This window comes from Bombyx mandarina, chromosome A1, assembly GCF_030267445.1.
Source record: "Bombyx mandarina strain Sakado chromosome A1, ASM3026744v2".
NCBI classification, from domain to species: Eukaryota; Metazoa; Arthropoda; class Insecta; order Lepidoptera; family Bombycidae; genus Bombyx; species Bombyx mandarina.
Genome location: NC_143234.1, coordinates 8,978,404 through 8,995,097, shown reverse-complemented (window position 1 = coordinate 8,995,097; position 16,694 = coordinate 8,978,404). Strand labels below are relative to the sequence as shown.

Below are 16,694 nucleotides of genomic sequence, written 5' to 3'. Positions count from 1 at the left end.
AATGTACTTCTCTTTTTCACAGTTCTAATATTAATTTATGACTTTTTTATTGTTGTAATAGGCGGATGGCAGTCCTTATTTAATTAGACTCACAATAAATTGTGAACGCATGTCTCTAGGTGAGCATCTATGAGTAAATACTAACTGGGAAAACATGTTCGCGAAATTGACTGTTTTGCTGGATGGAATTGAATTTCCATCCAGCAAAACACTTACTCGGTTTGCCATTGTAAAGTACCAAATTAAGATAAAAGGTATGCATATTAAGCTCCCATCTACATTACAATGTTTAACCTATGAATATTATCTGTTTAAGAATCAACTATGTACGCCAAATACAAAGGTATTGTGTATATCTATACTAATATTATAAAGCTGAAGAGTTTGTTTGTTTGAACGCGCTAATCTCAGGAACCGATTCAAAAAAATCCTTCACTGTTAGATAGCCCATTTATTGAGGAAGGCTATAGGCTATATACCATCACGGTAAGACCAATACAAGTGGATCACCGGTAAAGAATGTTTCTAAATATTTTCACTTTCTAGGTAAATGAAGTGGGGATAAAATTTATCGTTATGCCAAAGTAACTATTTCACGCGGACGGAGTCGGGGGCAAAAGCTAGTCACAAATAATAAAATTATATGCATTCATAAAATATAAAAAAGGGCTCAAAAGAATAGGTAACCTATTAATAGACGCGGCAGTCGAAAAAAAAAATGTCTTCATCAATTCGTAAACCCTAATGAAATGTTAAAATTATAACGCCTACAAAATTTCAGATATCTAGAATCGTTCGGGGTCCCCTCTAGTCTATTCGGCTGTCCCTTTCGCACCAACAGCTTTTATGGGTCTTCAAGCGAAAGAGAATCAGCGAAAACACCCACTGGACTCTAGCGTTTCAACCCCTGTTTTCAGTCGTACCCCGGTCGCGAAACGCCGCGCGCGTCTCCCTCAAACTCGATCTCAATAAATCAACAGACAATCTCTCTTATTGAATTAAATTCGTTCGCAAATCTGCAAAGCGGAATGCACGTTCTGGGGTACGCAAAACAAAAGTCGTAAAATTACATACACGTCGGGTAATAGATATTTTTGTTAGTTAATTTTTTTCTCCGTTTAATTTGTCAGTGGAGTAATCGAATTTCGCGGACGCCGGGCTCTATTACCGGACAACAGGTGAGTCTTTGCTTATGTATATATAAAACCGATTTTTTTAATATTTTAGATCGTATATCGTATATTTTTCGCGAATATTCTCAAAGTTTTCTAGAATGCGTACGAGGCTGTTGTTTGTTGTGTTGTTAAAACTAATTAATTAAAAATCTACGTAATTTATAATCTAAGGTTTCTTTCCAGATATTACGTAGCATAAATTCGTCAAATTAATATATTGTTATAAAATTCCTTAAACTTCTGTATTTACTACAACTAAGATTGCATTCGTGCTATCGACTATTTTTCCTAATGAAATAAATACGTATTTAAAAAAAAATGTTCATGAATGATTTCCAAGGTGAAGGAATAGCGCCGTATAGTAAAAATCCAAACCGGAAAAATTATAATTTGCGTATTTGCTGGTGGTAGCGCGTCTTGTGAACCCGCACGCATTTCGGTTTGTAGGGTGGGGCAGTCGTTGTCTTGTAAAAACTGAGACTTAGAACTTATGTCTCAAGGTGGGTAGCGGCATTAACATTGTTGTCCACGGGCTCCGATGACCACTTAAGATGGGCTGTGTACTCGTCCAAAATTAGCAATAAAAAAAATGGGTATCTGTTTAAACTTAAATAAACATAATACATTGTGAGTTTCTTTAATTTCCTTAAACATTATAGAATTTCTGAACTACATACAATGAAATTAAAAAAGCGTTTAATTTTGAACTACGTAAAAACTTAAGCCCTAATATCTCTTCTGCAATGCAAAAATACGTCTTCCAACTCGATAGCCTTCACGTGGTACCCTTATATTTTCCATTCTTCTAGAAGACGGGTCTACTTCTATACGGGTATACGACGTTAGCAATATCTTGTCACGATTCTATTCTCAACCTGATCGTAAAAGGTTACCGTCGCCCAACGACATTTACTGGTGGTAGGACCTTTTGTGAGTCCGCGCGGGTGGGTACCACCACTCTGCCTATTTCTGCCGTGAAGCAGTAATGCGTTTCGGTTTGAAGGGTGGGGCAGCCGTTGTAACTATACTTGAGACCTTAGAACTTATTCTCAAGGTGGGTGGCGCATTTACGTTATGGATGTCTATGGGCTCCAGTAACCACTTAACACCAGGTGAGCCGTGAGCTCGTCCACCCATCTAAGCAATAAAAAAAAATCGTCAACAGTAGCCAAGCTGCAGCCAACTTCAAGATACCTTCGAGAATGTAGTTCTCGGGAAAAATTAGGGATTAAGAGACTCCATTTGGAAAGGTGGTAGGGAATAATTCTGTTCCAGTAGTGGGTAATGCGATGGAGAAGACAGAAGCTGGCTTGAATGCGTTCCGTTTTGAAAGCTCAAAAAGCTCATTATGGGTCTGCATATGGCGTATTAAAAGCCCGCAAGGGTAGCTTTCGAAGTTGACGACAAAGGGAGGAACTTCCACCGAGCGGGTGATATTCCTCGGTAGACCGATGGTCCGAATGTTGTTGTTAAGAGCTTTTGTATATGCAAGCTTAATTTGAAAATTTCAGTAGCGAGATTCAGGGGTCTATCAAATATCTTCGGTTTTAGGATTGCTACAGCCACATAGGTAGCACAATCTTGCCTATTTCTGTCATAGCTCGGTGATTTGCATATTCCGGTTTAAAGGGTAGGACAGACGGTGCGGGCAATGTCGTTTTGATGTCCATGGGCCCGGGTAGCCAACTACACGTTACACTAATTTGAAGATGAGTTAACTCATGTACGCAATCAATAAAAACCTATAAGAATTGCAAAGAAACCAGGGGATACTTCCTAACGGCCGTCTGGTGTAGTGGTAAGTGACATGGTCACTACACAAGGGGGTCGCGGGTTCGAATCCCGCTAAGGGAAGATATTTGTATGATAAATATAAATGTTTTTTCCAGGGCTATGGATGTATATTAAATATATGTATGTGTATAATAAAAATCTTACATTTATATCCGTTATCTGGTACCTGTAACACAAGTTCTTTACGAACTTATCACGGGACCAGTTAACGTGGCGTGATTGTTAGTAAATATCTATTATTTATTTATTTAATACAACCCTGTAAATTGAGTAAATTCAATAAATAAAAAACATCAATAGAACTACCAAATAATAAACTAAATTACCAAATAGGTATAAGTTTATAACCCTAAATTCATTAAAAATACGCTAAAGCTCACAATAAAGCCTCTGGATTCGCTCATGAGCTTTTCGGTAAAACTACGCAATCTGCATTAAAATAAATATAATTTTTTATCATTTTTCAATCCATTGCTTAGTTTTACAAGAAACCGAGTACTTATGATCCTAAATCTTAAGGCCATAAAAGCCTATTTCTGCCGTGAAGCAGTAATGCGTTTCGGTTTGAAGGGTGGGGTAGCCGTTGTAACTATACTGAGACCTTAGAACTTATATCTCAGGGTGGGTGGCGCATTTATGTTGTAGATGTCTATGGGCTCCAGTAACCACTTAACACCAGGTGGACTGTGAGCTCGTCCACCCATCTAAGCGATAAAAAAAAGCTTCTAGATTAAGTAGTAGCTTGAAAGTGCCTAAGACCTATCTGATCTGACTAGTTGCCATCGTTCACGGACGTCAGCACTGCCTTTAGGCAAAGCCGCTGCCTACTATTGAGAACTCTCCAGAAACTTATTGCTCAAGATTTTTGTTTTATGAGCACAGATGGTCAGTACACGCCACATTTCAAGTGAGGAGCACACTTGCAATACTCAATGCTAAATACTTTGAAGCCGTGTTTGATAAAAAAAGGCTAAAGCTCAAGTAGCACAGCGGAGAGGAGCTTTATAAATAAATAAATTTCTATAACGAACCGTTTTTTTTATTTTTTATTGCTTAGATGTGTGGACGAGCTCACCTGGAGTTAAGCGGTTACTGGAGCCCATAGACATCAACAACGCAAATGCGCCACCCACCTTAAGATATAAGTTCTAAGGTCTCAATATAATTACAACGGCTGCCCCACCCTTTAAACCGAAACACATTACTGCTTCACGGCAGAAATAAGCAGGGTGGTGGTATCTACCAGCGCGGACTCACAAGACGTCCTATCACCAGTCAAAAACCACACCCAGTTATATTTATATATTTTACAGGTAAATTAGAAAATCACTACGCATTAATAATTCCTTTCACTCAATTCGTCACATTTCGATAACAAATATATTATAATAACAAAGTGATTGATTGCTATTATACTAATCGATTTGGAACTACGTGTGTTCAATGCAGGAGGCTTCGTTAGTAAAACAAACTTCCAAACCTCAGAATTGTACCGAGGTGATTAGGAGTTATGAGTCCTAGGGCGTATTCTTAGTCCGCACAGGTAGGCTGCCACTAGCCTGCGCATTACTGCTACGAAGCAGCTTGGCGATACGGTTTGTTCGGTATGACAGCTATTATATTGAAGCTTAAATTGTGGCTTACACTTCATGTCTTGAGATGGGCGGCGGCTTCAAGTGACTACAAGTATAGAAGATTCCGAAAAGAAGGCGTATATAAGTTCACATTAACTAGCATTAGCGCTTGCAAAAAAAAACGACTCGGCTCACGCAAGACGAATGGCACTCATTAAGTACAAAAACTCCGTAGCTGCTGCAGAAGAAGCTTTAAGCTACATTTAAGTTTTCCTGGTGTAATGAAATTTTCTAATGACTCTGTTTCGTTTATAAGCCTTCTGTACTTCTTGACCAGGGTTTAAAATGGAATGCAAGCCATTTGGTTTTTATCCATCGACGGTAGATAAGTGTACGGTCCTTCACCTGGTAATAAATGGTTCTGTTGCTGACGGATACTGATAATAGACTGACCGACCGAAGGTGACCCCAGTTATGACGTACGTTAGTCAAATAGGTTTTCATCCGTTAATTGATTTGGATTAAAACAACATCAAACGTTGACGTTGCCTATTGGCGAAGCTTATCTCGCCACACGACTGACCACAGTCGAGCACCCAAATGAATTCAGTCATTGTGGAGAATACTGTGCAAACACATAGAGTTTATGTCTGCTCCGTTGATCCTATTGAATAAATTTTGAACAGAAAACGCGACAAGCCTAGTGAAATTCCCATTGTTTTCTGAATTTCAGGGCAACTTTTCGTGTTCCCTTAAAACCGTATAATGATCAATAAAAAACAAAAATTCAACAAAATTGTTTTTTGTTCTAATACAATGTGCTTAACACCGAACGGATTCGATGTGCAACTTAACCCGGTCTTCTCAGCGGGTCGTAATTCCGATCCGGTAGTAGATTCATTCGCGAAGCAGCTGCTTTTGAGGACCTCTTGTGAGTCCGCACGGGTAGGTACCACCACCCTGCCTATTTCTGCCGTGAAGCGGTAATGCGTTTCGGTTCGAAGGGTGGGGCAGCCGTTTTAACTATACTTGAGACCTTAGAACTTATATCAAGGTGGTTGACGCATTTACGTTATAGATGTCTATGGGCTCCAGTAAACACTTAACACCAGGTGGGCTGTGAGCTCGTCCACACATCTAAGCAATAAAAAAAAAATTTTTTAAACCTAAAGAGGTCTGTTTTTACAAATGTTTAACAAATACACCGACCAGTAAAGATTATAATAAAAAAAACATAATCCGAGCTACTTTGCCACAGCGCCATAAGAACAGATTGTATAATTCGGTTCAGTGTGTGCTATTGTTATGTTTAAATGGCGTTATCTCTGTAATTGTCCGTCTTAGTGCCAGATCCATAGTGCGTTATTTAGTTATTTCGTGTCAATCGTGTATGATTAAACTTAATTTCGGTGTTATTCTTACTGTGCTTTGAGGCCACGCTGGATTCAAATAGAAACAGATTTGATAAGAGATGAGCGTTCTTGAATGACTTCCACAAAGAAAATCGATTTTCCTATTTGTAATATGCTTTGTGATAGGACGTATTCTGAGCTCATACAGAAAGGTATCATCAGCATGCCAGTATCTACTTTTAAACAGTCATGCCAGTCATTTTGGAATTTGGGACAATAAGTTTGGGAAGTTAAGTCTTCGAAGATATAACACCCCCCATTTTAAAAATCAAATTAAGTCTTCGAAGATTTTACCCCCCATTTTAAAAGTCTACGAAGTACAGTCTATAGTTCTTGTTCAGCCCGTCTCGCGCATTTAGATGTGTTTTTCAAAATTCTACTTGTTTATTTTCGTGGCTGTTTGAGGGCTTTCGTTGTAAAGGTGAAAAAGCTTAACGAATTAGGCTTTTGAAAAGTTATTTTCGTTTTGGCTTGTTGTAATAAAAGCACTTTGAGGTGTTTTCAACATAAATACACGCTTTTAAAAATTTCGTAACGAATTTGGAGTTTATGTAACTTAATCCTTTCTTCCGATCCTTCTAAGCTGGAGAACGTTTACTCCTGCTTAAAATCCTGGTTTGATAAAGCAAATGTTATGTCTATTTCTTAGAGGTGTCTTGAGGTGGCCAAGAAAATGAATAAATGCGTTTACTTCTTCAAATACTCATTATATTATTTTTAATTACTTTACAAATACAGAATTGACATGCGCGTCCATCTTTTTTGTTCGTGTAAAAAAAATTAAATTTTGACAATTGGTGCCCCTAATGCGCTTCCTGACTTGTGATTGGTTCGTGCGATATGACGTCATCGTTGGCCAATCACAGCCATTAATGTATGAAGCGCCGTTGATTCGTTAACAGCAAACAAGGAACCTTTGTGCAGTTGAGCACGATTTAAACTCAATTACATTTCAGTCACAGTCTCCGTCGAATTCGTCGATTACGTCCAAGAGTAGACGAGTGAACTAGCCCATAGACACAGCCCACTGAGTGTCTCGCCAGATCTTCTCAGTGGTTCGTTCTTCCGATCACTTGGTAGAGCGAAGTACTGCTCTTGCTAGGGCCAGTGTTAGCAAATTCTTTCAGGTTGAGCTCGTGAGCACCTTTTGACATTCAACCAGCTTGGCACATCCAAAATACTTGGAGGATATTTCAGTTGCAATAAATGATTTGTATTTGAATTTTTTGTATTTTTATTTTATTGCTTAGATGGTTGGACGAGCTCACAGCCCACCTGGTGTTAAGTGGTTACTGGAGCCCATAGACATCTACAACGTAAATGTGTCACCCAGCTTGAGATATAAGTTCTAAGATCTCAGTATAGTTACAACGGCTGCCCCACCCTTCAAGCCGAAACGCATTACTGCTTCACGGCAGAAATAGGCGGGGTGGTGGTACCTACACGTACGGACTCACAAGAAGTCCCACCACCAAATTAATTTTCACAAATTTAACAGGGTAACCTTAAAACCCTACTTACATTTCCTAAGCTCTACCGAACGAAACTTTTAAGTTTGCCTTTCAGGCGCCTTACATAATTACAGTAAATTCTGGTATCGTGTGATTTCACACGTTTCATCATTGGGGAAGTTCAGCTGTGCGGGACGGGGCTTCGAGACAGCGTATCAGAAATCATAGCGCTGTTTCCTAAATTTCTCAACACTCAACACCATCGAATGTAAATAGTTTAAGGTTTAATTTTGAAATGAATCAAAAATTTGAAGCGTCGTGGCCTAGAGAATAAGACGTCCGGTGCATACGTGTTGAGCGATGTACCCGGTGTTTGAATCTCAGGCGGGTACCATTTTTTCTAATGAAATACGTACTCAATAAATGCTCACGATTGACTTCCACGGTGAAGGAATAACATCGTGTCACAAAAATCAAACCCGCAAAACTATAATTTACGTAATCACTGGTGGTAGGACCTCTTGTGAGTCCGCACAGGTAGGTATCACCATCCTGCCTATTTCTGCCGTGAAGCAGTAATGCGTTTCGGTTTGAAGGCTGGGGCAGCCGTTGTAACTATACTGAGACCTTAGAACTCATATCTGAAGGTGGGTGGCGCATTTACGTTGTAGATGTCTATGGGCTCCAGTAACCACTTAAAACCAGGTGGGCTGTAAGCTCGTCCACCCATCTAAGCAACAAAAAAAAAGAATTACGGCTTTATAAAGAACTAGCGACCCGCCCACGCTTCGCTTCGGAAACATTAAAACACACATGAAACCAAAAAAATAAAATAAAAAAAAAATAAAAAAAAGTAGCCTATGTTCATCAGGGACAATGTCGGCTTCTAATGGAAAAAGATTTTTTCAAATCGGTCCAGTAGTTTCGGAGCCTATTCGAAACAAACAAACAAACAAATCTTTCCTCTTTATAATATTAGTATAGATATCACTATCTCCCTCGCACGCCTCTGTTTAATGACGTCTTACTTAATGTAATTCGTTTAAGATCCCATTAACTTCCCTTGTAATTTGATAGTCCCAAACCTACTATCTTATAGAGGTTCGACATCAGATGGCGGCTACTCGTAAACCATAACCGAATCAAACAACAGCATGGGTACGAACTTGCTTTGTTGAACGGGTTATGAAGCAGTGGGCAAGTTTGAAGGAATTGTTTGGGCCTATGGACAAGGTATAGTGCTGTCTAACATGTGACATTAGGGTGAAGTGTGAACGCCATTGTTAGGCATTAGTATCCCCCGTAACGCAAAGCTTTTTCCTTGCGGAAGTAGGCAAGACCCTTCCAGACTTATTAAGACCTTCTGGTAATCACGCAAATTGATACACTTTCCGAGTTTGGTTTTCATTAGACGATAATATTATGTCTTCATCGTCGTAACCGTTCGCCAAGGCCTATTAGGAATATTCGTTCTGAAATCTTGGTATTGAAGGTGAGAGAGAGGGATAGAGAAAGGAAGAGAGAGAGAGAGGGAAAGAGAGAGGGAGAGAGAAAGGAAGAGACAGAGAGGGAGAGAGAGAGGGGGAGAGAGAGGGAGAGCGTTTCGGTTTGAAGGGCGGGACAGCCGTTGTAACTATACTGAGACCTTAGAACTATATTTCAAGGTGGGTGGCGCATTTACCTTGTAGATGTCTAAGGGCTCCAGTGACCATTTAACTACAGGTGGGCTGTGAGCTCGTCCACCCATATAAGCAATAAAAAAGGGGGGGGGAGAGAGAGGGTGAGATAGAAAGAGAGAGATAATAAACTTTATTTTACACCAAATAAAAAAAAGCAAAAAATAAATACAAAAGTACAATTGGCAAAAGTACAAATACAAAGTACAATCAGAATAGCAGAAAGTGCCATTCTTCTAACAGAATTACACATTTTTCTAATAGGTTATTGTATAACCGAATCCTAAAGGTTACATAATACAAATCTTCTACATCCAGCACGTCACATATGCGTCGAGTTGTCGCCAATAAACTATTCATAGAAATATGGATCATGACTGGGTGGAAACGAACGGACGGGATCGGATCATAAAACATTTCTAATAAATATGCTTCACGTTAGTAAACGTAAGCTTTCAAACCGGAGCTTTTATAGTGTTCTATAAAATTTCATATCCTCCCATTATTGTATGAAATGAATTTAATACACGTATACAAGCTTTATGAAATATGGCAGTTTTGAGATTGGAGAATCTTACACTGATGATACAGTGTACGGCTTCCTGTACCACCATTTATTTCTTATTGCTCAGACCGGCAATCGAGCCCAGGGTCCTATCCTATCCATCCAATCGTTGGGATTTAAACACTTACAGAATCCTATAGACATGCATAACGTAAATGCCGCTACCTTTGAGACATGAGCTCTAACTGTTCCTACCACTATACCATACAATAGCAGTAACTTATATATTATATTCCCTAGTCGAAGCAGTAAGCCCTTCTTGTATTCTTCCTACGCCCCGCCCCCCCTCTCTCTTTTGCGAAAATGAGCATTTTCATAACCCTTTCAGATCTCAAAGACTAAATCGCATGTCATAAAATTTTGCTTGCACATTGTCAAGGGTCAGAAAATATAGGCTACGTCAAAAGCTGGTAACCCCTTTTATTTTACTGGTAATATACTTATTTTTTAATGCTTCTGTGTGTGGACGAGCTCATGGCCAACCTGGTGTTAAGTGATTACCAGAGCCCATAGCCATCTACAACGTAAATGTCGCCACCTACCTTGAGATATGAGTTCTAAGGTCTCAGTTTTTTATAGTGTAACGGCTGCCCCACGATGTTATTATTAGGAATTAAGTATTTTATTAGAAAAATTAGTACCTGCCTGCGGGATTCGAACACTGGAGAGTCGCTAGATACGAATGCATCGGAAGTCTTATTCTTGTGACCACAACGACTTTTAAAATACTATATGAATATAGGCCTCCCACAAGATGGACGGACGACCTATTGAGGTTCGCGGGGATCCACTGGACGCAAACAGCGCAGAACCGATCTTTGTGGTGATACTTAGGGAGACCTATGTTCAGCAATGGACATCTATGGGCTGATAGAATAGAACACAATAAGTCTTCAGTGATACTACCAATTCCCTCATATCGGCCGCGAAGCATTCATTTGGATGTGACGGATAAAACTTCTATCTGGTGACTCAAGGTGAGTGCTTGTTGTCTTTACTCGGCTACTAAATACAATGACCCCGAATTTCCTGACTTGACAGCAGATTAAATATACGTGCTTTTTATGATATCATACAGATTATAGGTTGTGCCAATCTTTCAAAATCAGGGCCTTGGAGACTCTTTATGGATAAACACGGAGTGTCCTCGTTTTGATTTGGAATGATTGCTTTTAAGCTTATGTAGCTGTATAATATGAGAAGTTATTTCTTTATTATGGTCTCTATTGTTAAGATCGTATCTTCTTCAGGTGGGCTTGAGGTTTACTCTCAAATACTGAGCTGGTTCAAGCCTTTTTTTTTTGGTCAGGAGGAAATTGCCGGACTTCCGTCCTTCACTGGGGATGGCGGGCGGGCTATGTCAGAGTCGAACTAACTAAAACCTCCTGTCGCTCAACAGCCAACGTCCAAACCTCGCATGAGACAGAACTCATGAAAAGGCAAAGGGGGGAAAGTGAAGCGTTTAGTGCGGAGTACATCTTTCCCATCACCCTCCCCCTGAAATTCTGCTAATACCACATGTGTTCTGACATGTGTTTTCATAGATCTACGTGCCATCTGAATCTGTGATGAACTTTCTATTAGCCAGTGCTTTGGTATTATGTGCTTCTTAAACAGTTGTTTGGTAGGAAATAGAAACCGCGGGCTCCTAGCTAATTTACTTGGCGGTATTCCGAAGCGTTCCAGATCTCCATTTACTATCGGAAAGTCGGTAAGCTCATCGATTTTACCCTGAAATTCACAAGTTTCAATTGTCCCATTATTTGTATTAAATGGAGAAGAGAGGACAGCTCATCTTGCAGCCCATAGATATACGGTACCAAAGATGGTGATCTTCAGAGGTATTCAGTTACTTTTATCATTAAATCAGTCACAAATTCGTATCGAAAAGTATGACTGCTTCTCAACTGAAACAGGCACATAGCCCTACCCTCTGACATATCACGACTATTGCCCAAAAATACTACGAATAAAAATATCACGAAAGAAAATAATCTTATACCTTTAAACGAGCAATTCCTGTATATTAATATATATATTATATAATCTGAATCTCGGAAACGGCTCCTACGATTTTTATATATTTTAGTGTACAGGGGATTTTGGGGGCGATAAATCGATCTAGCTACGATTTATTTTCAGAAAATGTTGTTTTATTCGTGTTTTCAATAATCAACTCTTCCCGACATCTGTTGGCGAATAATAATACTATTTTTCTTAATTGAGGGCAACTAACCGCTTTAAAGACACAACAAGATGGCGTTATCAAAAAAAAAACCATCATCTAGTTAGGCATAATTCTCGCTGCAACGAAACCTCATCTCAAGTATCTCAGAGGCAACACGAAGTATAAATCCGCTTAAATCGAAACGCTCGTTGCATTTGTACTTTTCTCGACTAGTTGAGCTAAGCTTCTCTGTGTAACACTCTGAGAAATTACAGTTGGAACAGACAGATAATAGACAAGAACGGGGAGAATTAAGCTTGAGTTGTCTAGATAGAATACGTGGGCTATACGCAGGGTTTTGAACTGAGTTCTGATATTTTTCGTATTATTTATTCCATTTCCGAAAAAAACAAATCCGTCAGCAACCGTTTGTAACCTATAGATTAATAGGTACGTGAAGCAAAAACTTTGCACCCCTTTTTATGAAAATTGCGCGGATTGAAGACTACGAAATTTCATACACTTATAGAGAATATAAAGAAGGAGTGCAAAATGCTAATTTTATATAATATGCATATTTTTTTGAATTATGCATAAAAAATAATTAAATCAATAAAAAAAAATATTACACACAGTACCATGTATTTGACACACACACGCATATATATACTCTTTTCTGTCTGTGTGGTCTGTGGTTAAATTAAAAACTGATTATATTGTTTGTCTTTAATATTATTTGTCTATAGTGTAGCCTTGGCGAATCTGTGATTAAATAAATCTATTAATAGTCTTTGACAATAGTACCTTAAGAATGTTCAAACTTATAATTTAAATTTGATTATGGTCGAATTTCGACCACTAGACGACCAGTATATTGTATGTTTACAATAATCTCACAACGGAATCCGTATTCAGCGCTTAAAGATTCTCTTTACACAGTTACTGTTGCTCGTGGCCACTGTATTTCGGAACTACCACCTTTCATAGCAACGTTCAAGTCAATCCACAACATTACCTTTTTACTGATGGTAGGACCTCTTGGGAGTCCGCACGGGTAGGTACCACCACCATGCCTATTTCTGCCGTGAATAAGTAATGCGTTTCGGTTTGAAGGGTGGGGCAGCCGCTGTAACTATACCTACTTTAGAACTTATATTTCAAGGTGGGTGGCGCATTTACGTTGTAGATGTCTATGGGCTCCAGTAAAGACTTAACACCAGGTGGCCTGTGAAATCGTCCACCAATCTAAGCAATAAAAATATAAAAGATAAACTCCTTACTTAATACTCTTGACCGCCATCATTGAACCGAAAAATCGATATCGAATAGCGTGGGTGGTCTAGCATCTGACACCGCCCGCAGATAATCCTTGTAATACTATAAGCAACTAAAAATTAGCCGGCTCTGTTTAAGCGCAATAACAGACTTGACCGGTTCAATTCGCATTACGAATAACTTTAAGATTGAAGACTAGACCGTGACTGCCTTTTGTAACGACCGCTTGTTTATATTCAGTGCTGGCAAGGCGTCCTGTGATCTCGTAATGGTAGGTATCCCACAGGGACAGCCTACTGAGTTTCTCGCCGGATATTCTCAGTGGGTCGCGATTCCCATCTGGTGGTGAATTTAACACTGCTCTTGCTAGGGCTTATGTTAGCAAATTCTCTCAGGTTGAGCCCGTGAGCTCACATACCCGTCCGGGCGTAGCTGAAATAGCCTCTTCGGCTACCAGCGAATGGGTAGGGGGGGAAAAATATAGCTACCCCACCTATTTACGTCGTGAAGCAGTACAGAACTCATGTCTCAAGGTAAAAAGCCTGTTCACTCCCGAAAGACCATATAATAGGAGCATAGGTATATATCCGACCCCACTCATCATCACCATTCTCCTGCCCTTCTCCCAGTCACCTGGAGTCAATGGAAAAAGTTTGCTCTTTCCATACTCCTCTATTATATACCATCTCTCTGCTCACTCCCCTCTTACACATATCGTCTTTCACGCAATCCATTCATTTTTTCTTAGGTTCATACTTTTCGGGAAAAAATTAAGATTTGCTGCAACATTTTTTTTATTGCCCGTGTAGGTAGACGATCATACGGCCCACCTGATGGTGAGTGGTTACCGTCGCCCATGGACTTCAGCAATGCCAGGGGCAGAGCCAAGTCGCTGCCTACCGAAAAGCCGCTCCCTACCAGCCCACATTTCCCTACACTTTACCTATGAAGTTGCCGTTTTACAGTGCTGGCATTTTGAAATACATTACAGGAAATGTAATTTGTGTATGGCTGGAAATAAAACCATAAATCAAATGACTCTCTGACAATTGCACTCGTTGAGATGTCTGCAGGGCTTCTTACCTCAGCATACAAAAATATCTCTCGTCCAAGCTCTCATTCTACCCATAATTGATTACACCGATGCCTGCTACTTGGATGCCACTGAGGAGCTCTCAAACAAGCTTGAGAGGATGCAAAATCTATGTATCCGTTTTATATACAATCTCAGAAAATTCGATCATGTTTCTCATTTTCGCAAAGAACTTAAATGGCTCCCTATACGCCTTCGTAGGAATACTCGAATATTATGTCTCCTATTCAATATCCTACATAAGCCCACTTCTCACTTATATTTACGTGAGCGATTCTCTTTCATTCGTTCTCCTGATGCTCCCTGCAGGTCCAACCAACGTTCTGTTTTGTTATTCCCTTCCCACAAAACCAATTTCTATTCTCACTCCTTTACTGTGCACGCGGTCAGACTGTGGAATTCGTTGCCGGCTGACATCCGAGTTTGCAAGTCTGTTACTGTTTTTAAATACAAGGTCAAACAATTTTATCTCTCATCAACCGAATGATCATGGTTCTATACTCTTCGTATATACGAGTGTTACTGTGTTACTTATAATATTTGCTATGTGTATGTGCTATAATTCTCATGTTGTATTTGTTATTTTAGTTATGTGTTATTTGTTCTACACACACTTATCACTTTTTATTATTATTCTCATTATCCTCTCGCAGGTCTGCTGGAAGAGATTTCTCAAAGAAATAAGCAGTGCCTTTGTACATAATTTTCCTATTACTCTGTACTGTGTCTTGTTTTCTGTGTGTACATAAATAAATAAATAAATAAATGATTTTTATAAAAATAAATATTAATACAAAATATATTTAACTTTCTGTATTTTTTTCCCCCAACCTATTTATTCCCTTAGAAGCTATTCAAGCTACGCCCGGACGGGTCGGTGAGCTCACGGGCGCAACCTGAAAGAATTTTCTTACACTAGCATTACCAAGAGCAGTGCTTCGTAGAATCTAGCCCCGGATCGAATAGCGACCCAAACCCGCGAAGACCCGAGAAACGCAGCGGACTGTGTCTGTGGGATTTTATGAATGCTAAACGACATTTTCTTAGGCAATATACAGGTAATTTTTTAATAATTTACGAGGCCGCGAGGTCTTTAGCGTGGAACAGGAATTTAATAGAAATTCTGAATGAATCAAAAATATTGGTCTTCTAAGAGAAACGTGTTTCTTCAACAAAATAAAAAGCCACATTGAATATCTATTAAAGCGCTCAAAGGGACATCGCAAATCCGCATTTGGGTTTTTTTTTCGTTTTCAGAAAGTAATTCTGAATAACCGAAGGGTAAAAAGGTTCGGCTTAACATATTTGATCCTTCAGGAGAAAGAAAGAAGTCATTTTCTACTTATGCTCGATAATCTTCCACAGATTATGATGATTTCTGATATTTTAATCAAGGCAAAATTTCCAATGTCGATTTAACTGTACACCTATATTTGACCTGCAGTGGGTACTGGTGCCCATAGACCTCACGCGGTAAAAGTCACATTGAGACACGAAACCAAAGTCTAGATTGGGTTTGTCATATCCTTCAAATCGGCACATACTTTTGATGGCCAGAAATAAGATACCATTTTTCGAACGCTTTGCCCGTGTAGCCGTCTCAAAGTTTGACCTACCACTAAAATAAACACCCAAAGGAAGCATATCAATAAATTACTGGAACTAAAAGTCTATCAGAATAGAGGTATATTTTTTTAACTTAAGAAATTTAAGTATAAGCTCAGTGAAGGGGTCAGTCGTGTCTAGGTTATGCAGGTCGTGGTGCGCTGCTCTAAGCACCGGTTATATAGATACTCCTCAAAAGAGTAGCTACTCTACCTTCTACCTTCTTTCCTTGAGCAATTGGATTCACGTCGTGATATATATAGGCTCCGGGTTTAACCATTAATTCGTTTTTCTATCAAAAGAAACGAATCTTCAACATGTACACTTCCCGAACCTCAAATGATTAAGCTACAGCTCGCACCAAAACCGCTACACAACTAAATGTGGCGCTTAATCTTCTCTTAATTCTTACGAGTCCCAAATGACGTCATAATTTGGCAGTCAAAACTGCTGAAGTCGCTTCTGACGGCGGATCTAAAATAATTTCGCGATTCAGGTGAGCTTAAAGTTACGACGAGTTTTGTTCTTAGTCAGAGGAAATTTGCGACTTCACAAGTGTCTGACAAACGTTCTGACAAATGATATTTTTTGAAAAAGTATTTATACAAATAAGGATTTTTTTTTTCATTTCTAGAATCCACGTCTAGAATCCAAATCTTTTGAAGACCCATCTTTCTGCCATCGGGGGCGGGACCAATTTAAAAACACCCAAAGGTTTGTTAAGCCCTACTATAAACTAAAGGTGGTCCTTTTCTTTGCCGGTCTTTTGTTTTACTTAACGCGGTAAGTGTATTTAATTAAAATTGTCAACCTTGCTGTATTGTTTGCGAATGCAGTCCTCCTAATTCGAAATATCTCCTCGAAGGCACCATTTATTTGGACTGGAAGCGGAATGTTCGATATCTCT

The 16,694-nt window shown here is 39.3% G+C and overlaps 1 protein-coding gene across 1 annotated transcript in view; it reads left to right on the top strand.

Moving 5' to 3' along the window:
* Positions 1-940: 940 nt before the first annotated feature.
* The window catches only part of LOC114253475 (uncharacterized), a 74,630-nt gene continuing 58,876 nt past the window's right edge, over positions 941-16,694 (top strand). The window contains exon 1 of the mRNA XM_028188361.2: positions 941-1,178. The gene's annotated coding sequence lies outside the window, so the exon portion shown is untranslated. The remainder of the gene's footprint in view (positions 1,179-16,694) is intronic.